A 14912-nucleotide genomic window follows, 5' to 3' on the forward strand; every position below is an offset into this window, starting at 1 on the left:
AACTCAAAACTTTGGATGAGATTAATAATACCCGTGATCTTTCAGAAAGGAGTCCATAAAGTGAATGAGCTTGAGAAGAGAATCGTTGATAGGAGAAGAAAGAGTAAGTTACGTGCAGAATCTGATAAGCCTCTTTCCTTTCCTGAAGATGCTAACTATTGGCGATGACTTGGAATATTTTATTGTAAGGAATTCAAAATCGATAAAGGTGCTTTAAACTCGACATAAAGGAAAAGAGTAGAGATGTTATAACTATTTCTGTGTTTCTGTGCAGATGGCACTTCCCTCGAGGCCGTATGCACGGAACTGCCCGTATCGCAATTCTTCTCCAGTTCTATTATTCAAATATCTGACGTGCGCTATCGCGAAATACCGATTCCAAGCAACAGCGGCCTAACTAAACGTATATCTAAATATATGTAAATATACAAATTCTGCATATGCACAAAGCCTTTGTAAGGGAGTTTCCGTTTTCTTCACAAATTATAGCCTATATTTATGCGGATTGGTTCATTGAATGTTTATACGGTCCAACATCAAATTCGTAAGGAAGCGACCGCAAGGGTACAGATAAATGTTATTTTGGTACTCTTAACAGGATACAGTTCGGCAGTGGCGTATACTGGTTAAAGGGTTTGGACTACCACTGACCCTATTATTACACAAAATATATTTTAAAATCCCTATAATAAAATTCCTTACATATTTATGTGAATTCCAGACGTCTTGATTGGGACGATGACTTCGTCCTTGAAATTACAGTTGGGCCACTTGCAAAGTTTATGTAGAAATGACTTTTCAATGGATATTAGTGCCAAGCCGGATAAACGTTCTTGTGTATGAGTTGATCTACAGTAGGATTTTATTCTCTTCAACGCAGAAAATGTTCTTTCTACCGATGCTGACGTAGCTGGTATTGTCACAATTAATGTTGCCAATTTAAGGACTTCAGGAATAACTTGGTTCAGCTGGTTTTCATATATGGCAGATAATATTTCATGGATAGGTTTGTTCGAAAAATCAAAGACTTCTGCTGAATATATTACACTTAATTCATTTTTCAAACGTACTTGATCAAAGTGACTGTTATAGGACTGAAATAATTTGTTTAGTGCCTCATTCGGGAAGTTTTCTCTATAAGCAGAACATTTTTGAGAATCTAGAAGATGTGTGAACTGAAGCTTTCCATAATCAGAAAATCTGTCAGTAATTTCCATGTGCATACGATCTAGTATGCTGTAGTACAGCTGCCTGTATTTCAATTCATCATCTCCTTTTCTTCGCTTTAATGATGGTTCCATTGTATTGGCTGAAGAATTTTCATTTTCCATATTACTCCATATGGACGGAAACCCACTACGTCTGAACTCGGATATAGTATTTTTTTTTTTTTTTTTAACTTTGATACCTCTTGCAAGTAGTATGCTATGTCTAGACTTTTTGTCTGAAGAATATTTTAGAGCACATCTGTATGTGCGAACACTCTAGCATAGACTTCAAGAAGAAATATATTCTGAAACTGTGTGAAAAAATTCAAATATCCTTGAGCCTGCACATTTACAGCATCATCCCAGTTTTCTTCAGAGTCATTACAAATGATATTTTTAAAGAAAGCAGTCCGTTTTTTCTCTGTATTCCTTTACTGTATTTACAATTTATTTTTTTTATTTTAGTTGGTTATTTAACGACGCTGTATCAACTACTAGGTGATATTTGCCGAGATGAGGCCGAGGATTCGCCATAGACTACCTTGCATTTACATTACGGTTGGGGAAAACCTCGGAAAAAACCCAACCAGGTAATCAGCCCAAGCGGGGATCGAACCCGCGCCAGAACGCAACTTCAGACCGGCAGGCAAGCGCCTTAACCGACTGAGCCACGCCGGTGGCTCTGTATTTACAAGCCGAGATGTAAAATTCAATCTAGTTGGTGCTACTTTTGGGAGTTTCTTGTTCATAAATTCCTTGAGTTTTCTGATCTTTTAGGAGATGATGAGAAAAATGCAGCTAAACCCGACAGTGTTTTGAAAAAAATGCGGCATTCTGGAATGGATGAAGTAGTTTGTTGCAAAACTAAATTGAGAACATGGCTGTAACAATGGACAAATAGTGCTTGAGGATACTTTTCTTGAACTTTTGTTTTTAAGCCATTAATATTTCCCTCCATAACTGAAGCACCATCGTATGTCTGTGCAATTAACTTATTGCCGACATTGTATTCTGCTATAACACCTTCCACATGCTGAAACAAGCAGCAGCAGTTTTGTCCGAACTGACATTTGTGAATCCTATAAACCGTTCTTGAACATTGGCAGTACTGTCGACGTATCTTAAAACAGTGGACAATTGACTCTGATTAGAGCAGTCACTTGTTTCATCAACAACAATGGCCACAAAAGGTTTTATGTTCTTTATCATAACCCCACTTATAGCAAATATTAAGTCATTCTGAATTGCGAGTGAAGTACCACGAAATACTGTTTAACTCTCAAGATGATTGGCCAGTAAATGGTCAATTTCACTTAAGGAACTTAAATATTCAATATAATTTCCTATATTGTCTGATTCCACACTCTCGTTATGACCCCGAAAAGCCAATTCTTGTTTTCCTAGAAAGCAGACTGCGTTAATAAGATGCAGTAAAATCTCCCGATTTTTTTTTTCGCAAGAGCATTGTGTTGGTTGATGTGTAGAGCTTTTCGCTTATCTAGCTGTAAATCAATTCTTGTGTTCCCAAAGTTTGCAAAGTTCATGCTACTACAAATATGAGCTTTTGATTTGTCGTATTCTAGGACTGCCGTTCGAAGGGAGTTCATATTAGAAAACCCCTCTTTTGACCACACATTAGTTTCGCGGCTAAATAACAAACATGGCCACCAAAATAGTTTAGACAGTTTAGAAGTACCACACAACCAATTCCACTTACCATATTATGTTGAAGTGAAATGACGTGTGTACTCTCGCTGTTTTTCTTTTACGTCCATGGACAAATTTAACTCAGGAGTTGGTCTTTCGATTTTCACAATTTCAACTTTCTCGTTGTTATGTACGACGGTTAAAAGGCACTTTTAATAAACCTTCTATTACACAGTCATTTTCAACACAAACCTCTCCAGAAACTTGTTCTGCCATATTTTTCACAATATCACTTAATTGGGAAATTAAAAACTTAATAATTCACAATTAATATAACTCTTAGACAATCGAACAAATCACAGATTTAAAATAATGCACTGCAAGAACACAATCACATTCAATTGCTAGCGTACTAGGCGTATTGCTGCTTCGCGCCTGCGAAGAAACCGATCACGAGAGCGACAACTCGCCCGGCCTCCAGTGCACGATGGAAACATAAGGGAGCGAGGGGGACGGGCAGTTGTGCGAAGGACAGCGTGAGCGAAACGGTCACAGGATACCTCACGTAGCAAGCGGTTTCTCCAGCGATGCCGCCTTGACAACTTGTTTCTTTTCGAGAGCAGAGAGCGCATATAAATCTAACAATTACTTTAATTTTAATTACTATGGTAAAACTAATAATACAAAATTATTACATTATGTTATATTATAAACTTTTTATTTTGTAATTTCCTTGGGCTACCGCCGGTAGCCCCGGCAGTCCGCAAAATACGCCCCTCCAGTTCGGATACATATGCAGGGTGTCTATCGAAAATGTGAAACAAAAATTAGTTACTTTTTAGTTACCACAACTTAATAATTACGCGTAAGCACGATGAAAAAAAAAATCACATTTCAGTCACTATACGATATGTCATCAGATTTGTTTCTTAATTTTCTGATCTTCATTTCAATGTACTTTCACTCTTCAGTTTTTTTTTCCAATAACATTTGTTTGCTTTTTTTTTTTTTTAACTGCAACTGTTTCATTTCCACCTTAGCTAAAATTAAATGAAGCTTAAATAATTGAAGCAGAAAAATACGCTTAATTTCGTTGCCCACGATCATTCCAGTCTTTTAAATTCATCACTTTTCGTTACTTTCGATGCCAACTGCTTAAGTTAGTTGCTTTTTGGTTACTTTCGTTACCGGTAGACATCCTGATATGTCAAATTTATGTTGCATATAACATTTTATGATGTAAGTCAGTGTCATTTTTTTCCTACTACCTTCTGTTAAAAATTTATATGAATTTGATCGTATATCGTAATGTAAATCATGGTTGCGTAGTTTGAGTAGAGCCCGATCGCAAACTCGTGGCACCAACATGCGCGAGCTTCTTTCTGAGGCTTCGGAGTGGGAGGTTCTGTATGTGCGGGCGAGTGCTTACTCATAGAGCGTACTGTTCAAGCACCCCCCTCCCCCCAGCAAGACTCTTGAGCGAATTCTTGTAAGTGGATGCCAATTCGTCTGTCAATCAATCATGTTTATTTTTCAAAATTACAATAGCGTAAGTTTAGATAATGGTCAATAAAAACAAACAGATTAAAATTCCATGTTCATATGGCTGTCAAAAAATGCATTAATATGATAAAAAGGATTATCTAAAAACCATTTTTTTAAACAACTTTAAATCTAAATAAGCTGAATGGGCATTCTTAGGCAATCTATTACACACATCTAAAGAAATAACACTGAACCATTTCTTGGTCTTTGTCAACCTGACTGTGTTACAATATAATGATTATTTCTAGTACAATATTTGTGAAGCTGGGATTATGAAGCACGACTATTTAAATTTATCTTGGTATAGACTAAACAGTCATAAATATATTGATTAATTACAGTAAGAATATTAGCATTACGAAATAAAGGTCGACAATGAGCATTAAAAGATGAAGTAGTAATAATACGTAATGCTTTTTTCTGCAAGATTAGAACACTATTGACATTAGCACCGTTACCGCACAAACGAATACCATAATGAAATACACTATGGAAAAATGCACAATATGCGTGTTTCAAATATCTACTAGATACAAGAGCTTTTAATTTACGCAAAAGATGAAGTACACGAGATAACCTTTTGCACACAAACGCAATGTGACCTGCCCAAGTAAGTTTTGAATCTAATGTAATACCAAGAAGTTTAACTTCTGAAATCATTTCATAAGGAACATGATTTAATGAAAGTAGTATTCGCTAAGTTTCAATCCATTGACTTCAAACCAACCAGCAACATCACATAAATATGAATCCATTAATAAAGACAGATGATGTATGTCATACGTAGTAGACAAAAAGGAAGTGTCATTAGCAAAAAGGATTGTGTCACACTTTATATTAAAAGATAGATCATTAATCATATTAAGGAACAGTAGAGGACCCACGATAGATCCTTGAGGAACTCCAATATTAACATTAACAGCATTAGGAAATTTCCCAATAATACATGTAATTTGAGTACGATTATTTAAATAATTCTTTGGCTCTGACTCCAGGTGCCACGAGTTTGCGATCTAATTGAGTCGAAATCATTTCTGGGTGAAGTCAAAGTTCAAGTTGTAGAACCATAATACAAAATCCCATGCTTCTATGTTTACAAAAGCACACCTCGTGTGACGAAATACAAGCTGAACTGTCAACGAAACCAGGACGGAACTTCACTACGGCCGCGGCACAGTTCAGACCTAGCACGCACTTTGAGAACTTTTACTTGAACACTGAGGTCTCCACCACTATGGACTAACGTTTAGCACATGCCTAACAGTGAAACGAGCGGGCCCGGGTTCAAATCCTGGTTGGAACAAGTTCTCTCGTAGCTGTTTTTCTGCGGTTTTCCTTCATCCCATTAAGGTAACTTTCGGCGCTGGACCCTGAACTCATTTCGCCGGCATTTTCACCTTTATATCATTCAGACACCAGATAATCACAGCAGTTGATAAAGCGTCGTAAAATGACCCACTAAAAACACTGAGTACCGTACCGTACAGAAATCTTTTGTGTACACTGTACATTCACTTACCTGCTAGATTTTTACTAGAAAAAATATTAAATAGTCTCATTAAGCACAAATTTCCATGCTCAAGACGAGAATTGAACCCGGGATCTCATGACTTGTAGTCATATATAACATAGCCTATTGTTTATGCAACTAGCAGAGCCTTGAAGTGTCAAAGTTGTATTATACTGCATTCTTCGAATGCTAGTAGGGAAACTAGGCCTACCATATTATAAACTGTAATTTCGCACAGACTGATTATTTAGTCCTGACAGTTCAGCGACGCGAAAGAGGGGAAGTAATAGGAGTAGTGGGGAGAGCTCTGGAGTAGAGATAAGGGTGAGCGGTCGGTAAAGGAATGCAGTACAGCTTAACTGTAAACATACAGCTCTACCTCACTCATGACATCCGATCGCTCTGAAGGCAAACGACTGACTAACCCAAACACTCCTTGGCGTAACTAAATGGACTCGCCTGACCCAGGCGCACATTGCCAGCGACTGTCAGAGCTAAATAATCGTACTGTACTCTATGGTAGTCTACTGCAGCTTTACAACTCTTCTACGACCTCATATCAATCTTATTGTCTGACTTATTATGTAGAAGTATTTCATTAGCAAATGTTTTAAATAAATTATATTGTAAACAAACGACAATGCGATCTTTAGAGTTAACGTTTTTCACTTTCTTTAAGGTACAAAAGGAAGAAGAAATCCACTCTATCATATTCTATAGAGACTATTCCCAATACCATCAAATCCCATCCTGCCCTACCTACTCAATTCTCTTATCCTGTTTCATTCTATCTTATCCCATCACAGCATCCGGTTTTTTCTCTTTTCTATCCCATCTTCATCCATTCCATCATCCTATTCTACGCCATATGATGCATATATTTTATCTTTCCACGCTCACAGATGTAGAACGGACGCAGCAGTGCACAGCGCAGCTGCACGCAAGCGAGAATGGAAATATAAAATGTATGCACTGTATTAACACATCCTACCATATCTTATCGTATTCCACTGTAATCTACTCTTCGATCTTATCACATCCAATATCTATCCCAACCCATCCTAAACCATCCTACCCAATCCTAAATCATCACAATCCATCCTACTCCCATTCTATCCAATCGAATTCTATATCTCTCTTTTCTATCCTAATATCAATTGAACTTCGCATTTCTCTCCAATAGACGAAATACCAAAACGTATTTATGAGCAATATTGCAAAATTAATGTAAGATTAATTTAATCATTTACATGAAAATGACGCCTGTTTATTGCGCCTGTATTCTCACAAACACGTTGCAGTATAACCATGTTGGTTTTAAGCGTGACAAAACAAACGAGGCTCAAACCGCTACACGCACTTGAAACTCGCAAACAATGCAGAAAGTCGCAGCTACTTGTACACGATCTCGCTCGAGTTTATAACAAAACAGTAACAATGTGTACCCCCATTACATGACAAAAAGATCCGCTGACGGTTGCAAAGCATTAGGTTAATATTAATCCAAGTTAAAATGAAATCAGTTGAGAGGCAGTAGAGTTCGTCATAACGATTGCGATCTTATTAAAACGTGACGTTCTTGTCGGCTAAATGGATTGCATCTGAGAACTCTAGGTTTATAGACAATTTTTATAAACGTGTAAGCTCGACGACGACATACCAACGTCATATATTACGTAGAGCAGCGGTCATCAGTATAATGCACTCTCGGGCTAACGTCTCTTACCCGCAAGTCTCTCAAAGCATCAGCGTGCACCCGTGGCTGCTGGCGGGTATGCTGTCTCCCTATTACTTCTGCACGACGGAGTTATTTTGTTACACTCCTTGCACTCTACCCGTTTCAACGTGTGCTGACGACCACTGACGTAGAGTTTCTACAACCTACAATCATAGGATTATACTTTCATTCATTCATCAACAGTTTTCTGCCCAATGGCAGATCTTTCACTGCAGACTCATTCTCCAATCTTCTCTATTTTCTACTTTCTTCTTAGTCTCCGCATACGATTCATATATGAAGAGTTCGCGGGAAAAAGGATGAATGTCACATTTCTGTTAAGAATTAGATAATGATCTAATTGAGTCTATAACTGCAAGATGTAGTGCTGTTTCTATAGAAAATAAAGGAAAGGATTACTGTATTCGTTGTGATAATTCTCCTTCTACCATTTTTCATAAGAACAACATTAAATTTCGCAGTGATCCATTGAATTAGATAATGACATCAACCTTAAGAAAACTGTGACATTCATCGTTTTTCCCGCGAACTCTTCATATCTTATTGATTATGACCCAATATCTTCTTCTACCTCGAACTTTTCTGCCATTCACCATAACTTTCAGTATATCCTTCAATTGACAGTTTTTTCTTAGTCAGTGATCCAGCCAATTTCCTTTTTTCTTGAGCATTATTCTTTCTTCACCCAGTGTTTTTAACGCAGCTTCATTTTGATCCTGCCTGTCCATTTCACACGTTGCATTCTTCTCCATACTCACATTTTAAATGCTTCTAGTCGTTTGTCTTCATTTCGTCGTAATGTCCATGTTTCTACCTTATACAATGCCACACTCTATACAAAGCGCTTCACTAGTTTCTTCCTTAGTTATTTTTCCAGAAGTCTACAGAAGATGCTAATTTTTCTATTAAAAGCTTTATTTGCCATTTATCCTCCTTTTGACTTTCTGGCAGCAACTCATATTACTACTTATAGAAGCTGTCCACTTGTTTTACTGCATCATTTCAAATACGAAGATAAAAACCCTTCTTTCAAGAAACTTATTGTCAATTAACGACTTTTCAAATAAAGTCTAACTTATAAAAGAAGGGGAGACCTACATTAAATGTGCAGTTACTCTTAGTAGTCTTCGGTGGTCTTCCTGTTACCACGCTGATCGTTGAATCAGAGGTTAGCGGATTCAAAACCGCTGAGGGCAAGGGATTTTGAAGGGCGATAAAATCTTTAGCATGGCTTCCTCCAGAAGGGAAGTAAAGCTGAAAGATTGAATAACTTGTGTTTGGAGGCGTTGTTAAATAAAATACTTCTACTACAAGGAATACGATAAAAGATTCACGACAAAAAAATAATTGATTATAAGATAGAAGGTAAAATAGGCTCCCCAAACGAAACCGAAACTACCGACATATAAACACATAGTTTAATGCTTACTTAGGTCTATTAACCATAATGAACTGCTTTGGAACGTCTAGAGCAGCGGTCATCAAAACACTCACGCTCGGGCTAGCGGCTCTTACCCGTGGATAAGACACAACCCTAGCGTGCAATCGTCGCTGCTGGCGGGTATGCTGTCTCTCTATCCCTTGTGCGCGACGGAGCAGAGTTCCTTACCCTCCATGCACTCTATCCATTTCAGCGAGTGCTGACGACCACTGGTCTAGAGAAACGGTGTATAATCGAAAATTAAATTTTGAGTTCATTTTTAAGTAAAAACTATTTTAGATGTAAATATATTAAGATAATTTAATCCATTATGCTTGTTTATTATTATTATTATTATTATTATTATTATTATTATTATTATTATTATTATTATTATTATCGTTTGAGAATAAAGTGCTTAGGAAAATATTTGGGGCTAAGAGGGATGAAGTTACAGGAGAATGGAGAAAGTTACACAACGCAGAACTGCACGCATTGTATTCTTCACCTGACATAGTTAGGAATATTAAATCAAGACGTTTGCGATGGACAGGGCATGTAGCACGTATGGGCGAATCCAGAAATGCATATAGAGTGTTAGTTGGGAGACCGGAGGGAAAAAGACCTTTGGGGAGGCCGAGACGTAGATGGGAGGATATTAAAATGGATTTGAGGGAGGTGGGATATGATGATAGAGACTGGATTAAATGGAGGGCTTATGTGAGAGCGGCAATGAACCTTCGGGTTCCTTAAAAGCCATTTGTAAGTAAGTAAGTATTATTATTATTATTATTATTATTATTATTATTATTATTATTATTATTATTATTATTATTATTATTATTATTATTTGCTGTTATTAGTACTCAATAGCATTTTAAGAAATATACAATTCTTAGCTAATTTACATAACATATGCGTCCAAAATATCTGTGGCAGACTCAGTATACTGATTTTATTATTAACACGGGATATTTGAGCATCCGACGATCGTTTGCTCTGAGTCTGAAGACTTAACGGCCGGTTAGCAAGTAATCGCGGACTTGGCCACGCTGTGTAATGTATTCCTTGACGCGAACATTTTGTGTGGAACGACTCTACTTATCGCATTGCCGCCCGGGGAACGTGACTCGGACAAAAACACAGCGCGCCTCCCTCTTAATAATAATATCGATCTCACCCCGGGCCCCCGCGAGATGGGATGGGGGCCCGATGCGGCTTGCACCACTCTAGCACTGTTCATCCAATTTACATCAAGCATCCTCCTTATCAATACTTCCATAAGAAAGTGAGAATCACTGTCGTCATACCCTCGAATCAATTTGCCACTTTTACGAATATCACAGAACTTGAATTGATGGCCCATTCCAAAGAAGAAAAAAAAAAAAACTTGTAGAGAATTTAGAACACATTAAAATTAACTTCACACAGATGTTTCGCTCCTTTTTAAGGCATCTTCGAGGCATTTTATTTTATCGAATGGATGTAAAATTGTAAATTATGTTTTATTTAATGACGCTCGCAACTGCACTTACAGCTTGATTCAGAGATTTTGGCCCCTGCAAAAAGTAAGTAGATAGACTAATAGCGAGTTACTCATTACTGGCGGGCTGGGTCACACAGGTCAGGCTGCGCTGTCATAATACTGTTCTCCAACCAGGAGATTAACCGTGAAAAGAATGTGCTTACTATTTGGTCATCTATTGGAGCGAAATAGATAGATAATATTACCGTTATAACGTCAGTTTCAAAAACATTCGCTCTCCTGCATGTGTTATTTCCTGTATGGAGTGATTAAAAGACCAGGAAATTAACCGTGATCTAATTTTGTAACTAGGGTATATAAATATGTGTGTATCAGTGTTATCGTTTGTGCTTTGTGAGTTAGCCAATGTATCCACGAGTGTGACCTTATGACATCTTATGACATCAACGTTCATTCACAGAATCACCCCGCTGCGTCTCATTCCCCTGAGACTTTCTCCTGGTTGGAGTACAGTAAGTAGGCCTAAGTATAATTGCACTCGTACAGCTCGTAAAATGGACAGACAGAATAAATTCACTGGGCACTGGCTAAGAAGAAACTGCCTACTGAAGGTTGCACCGGAAGGAATGGTGAACAGAAGAAAAGTTCGGGATAGGACAAGTTATCAGATGATAGACAACATTAAGATGTATGGGTCAGGCTGGGTTTGCAGTGAAAGACCTGCCCTTAGGCAAAACACATTGAATGAATTAATTAATTGTAATTAATTAATTAATGACAATTGATATAGGCCTAGTTCCAAGTAAAAAATGTGCACGATTTCGCTAAATGAGTGATTCTGAAGAAAGCTTTCCTTCAGATATTGAAGGAGCTTCAACGATATATTTTTTTATCCATTTCACCAGAAACAAATTGAGAGTTAAATATGAATTAACGTACGAGCGCTTCCTCAAATGGTGCAAAGGTAAGAAACTAGGTAATATTATAAATGAGAAAGTTTTGATACCTTATTTGGAGTACCTATTTTATAAACCTTCGTCTCTATGGGCGTATATTCCATATTGCGGAGTGTGATGTTCATGAAAACAAGCCTCAATATCAATAAATACATTAATAATTTGTCTTCTACTATTTATCCTCTGATTGAGGTTCTGGTTGATATGTAGCCTACATCTATCATCAGGCAGTACAACTCACTTGACGATGTCAGAGGAAGAACAATTGTTTGTATACATCTGAAGTCTGATTAGTGTAATATGTAGCTAGTCGGCGATGTATGCAATGGAGGGGGGAAAGGAACTGGCCACCCTACCCCATTATCTCCTGGCCTAGCTGCCTCATAAGTGGTGTCTTCTTGGTATCACTTGTTAGGTTCAGACCTGTCTTCGGAGAGTTGACTAAACAACTACGTACTACTAATTTGTTTATAGTGACTAAATTGAGTTACAATTAATGTAAAGTAAATTGTTTCAATACTCGCATTATATACAAAATTCTGTCGCCTCTCCCCAAAGAGAGAGTCATTGTCAAATCTAATATAACGTCAAAATTTTAGATTAAATAGTGGAAAGTGAAATAATGATAAAACGGTGAAATTTCAGAGAGAGAAGCCTACTGTATAAAAAAGACATAGTTAAGTTTTTCTTTTTCTTAGTAGCCATCCCTAAAACCGAGTAATTTACTTATTCATTTATAAAACTGTACAAATGGCGATCTTCAATTATTAACAAAAAAGAATTTAAAATTTGTGTAGATATATCCTGAAGATCTGATGTATCAATATGAAATCTATGTAAAAAAATTACACAAAATTTTGAAATAGTTTCACGTGCTCCAAACAATAATCCAATCACAGCAACTGTATTTTTCTTCCAGGTTACTGAAGCGAGTTTCATAATACCTCTTTTTTTTTCACGATCTACTTCTCTGCTATGCGCATCACTATTTTTTCAACGTGCTATTGGGTCAACAACAAAGTCAATATTCTTCTTTTTGTCGATTGCAATGATGTCAGCATGTTTATTTACTTTATTGGGTTATTTTACGACGCTGTATCAACATCTAGGTTATTTAGCGTCTGAATGAAATGAAGGTGATAATGCCGGTGAAATGAGTCCAGGGTGCAGCACCGAAAGTTACCCAGCATTTGCTCGTATTGGGTTGAGGGAAAACCCCGGAAAAAACCTCAACCAGGTAACTTGCCCCGACCGGGATTCAAACCCGGGCCACCTGGTTTCGCGGCCAGACGCGCTGACCGTTACTCCACAGGTGTGGACGTCAGCATGTTTGTTGGAACCTTCGGCTGAACTAGGGTTGTGAGACACGGACAACAACAATGCTGATCATGTTCCCCTGGTGTGGTTCAGAAAACAATTTACACACTTCCGTTAAAATAGAAGAAACATATGAGAGTATTTAACCATGAAACAAAATGCATGACTCTAAATTAGAGTCCACAAAGATGTAAATCAGAAATAAATGATATGTAATCATTCAATAAGTTATATGGAACAATAAATATTTCAGCAAATACATACATTAGAAAAAGTTCTACCAAGTTGGTTTAAAATGTTGAATTTGTAAGGCAAAATCAATTACCTTCAAAGGAAGAGACCCAGTTAAATGTAAAACTGTAATAAAAGTAATGACAGAACAAACAAACACTTCCAGTTATCTTGATTACTCAATACTTCATCGAAATGAAAAAGACATAACAGGATAAATTTTCTCAGGTAACAGGCTTATCAACAAGACTTAAACCATCACAAGTTGAAAAACATAACAGGTTAAAGATATTATATTACTTTGGCAACACTTACCCTTTTAATATGTGTATGAAGCCTGATTATTAAATAGCAATAATAAGCTAAATCACGATTGATGAAAGTAGAGATGATTTTTTAAAGATGAGATCAGAGGTCAAATTCTGAAAAAAAAAAAAAAGTCCCAAATATTTATTCCAACTCTTCTGTGTAATTTTATATATAATTTATTGAAACATTTTAATTGTAAGTGCTTTTAATTACGCAATACGTTTTATGTAAAACTTTTTTTTCTTATCTCGCTATATTGCATAAAACATAAATATCTCTGAAACTATTTTATATAAAAGGTTGGGGGTTAGAGTGTTTTGTAGCGGAATATTTGTTTCATAAGTTGGAAGTACTATTTATGACTTTAACGGCACATTTCGTTGTGAATTTTCAAAACAAATTTAGTGTTACGTGTTTTTGAAAATATAAGTTTTTCTAATGTTTACTTTGTTTCTTATTTTCTCTTAAATTAAAAATTCGCAACATATGTACCATTTTCTCAGAAACTAAGATAGCCAGAAGCACGATATTTTTACAGATTATTTACAGTATTAAATTGATTGCTGAGCTCTAATTTCAGGTCATTTGGGTAAAAACTTTTTGTGTATGAATATTAATGTGATTTTATTTCTCTTAAAAAGTAGTCGGTTAAACAAAATCAAAACCTATTGTTTTCTAAAAATACATTTTAAACAAAAGCTCACAGGAAATTTAGAATAATAAAAAATGCAATAAAATTGTCATACAAATATCTAGGATACTTTCTGAGATAAAGATACCTTAAACATGATTGGTAATATAGGGCCTCTGATCTCACCTTAAGAAAAACAGCGAAGCATGCGTGGATTACAAAATTAATGACAAAATTGTATCAGAACTCAACTTCAACCCAATACTATACAAAATTTCAATATATATAGTCTATGCAACACACACAAATAATGGAAAGAGAAAAAAAAAGACCAAACTTAATAGGAAGTACTGACCAGGAAGAAGATGAGACCGAGGCAGACCCATTAACATACACATTAAAGCAATAACCAGAGGACACAATACATCTACATATGCCGAACACATAACTAATGCTAACCACACATACAATAACATAAATACAGACATGGAAATCCTACACATACAACCCAAAAACTCAACACATAGAACAATATGAAATATACAGACACATTAAAACACACCCTAATCAAATTCTCAACACAAGATCAATTTCAGAACACACACACTATTTGACACAACTCATCACACGAACGCACCCACACAACAGGCAGCGAAGTTGATATAGCGCCAACATCTAGTACGCTCTGAGGATGGTGTCAAGTAGCACCGAAACAGCTGTAAGCCACACATGCTTACATAATTAACACGAGTAAAATCGCCATTTAATCATTATATTCAAGTGTTAAAAGTATTGTACGAAAGATTCAACATGGACCATTAACAAACGTACACAGATTACAAAATTTCAACATATTGTATATACAACATACACAAATAACAGAAAGAGAAAAAAAGACCATATTTAATGGGAAG

This window comes from Periplaneta americana, chromosome 3 (genome assembly GCF_040183065.1).
Source record: "Periplaneta americana isolate PAMFEO1 chromosome 3, P.americana_PAMFEO1_priV1, whole genome shotgun sequence".
Taxonomy (NCBI): Eukaryota; Metazoa; Arthropoda; class Insecta; order Blattodea; family Blattidae; genus Periplaneta; species Periplaneta americana.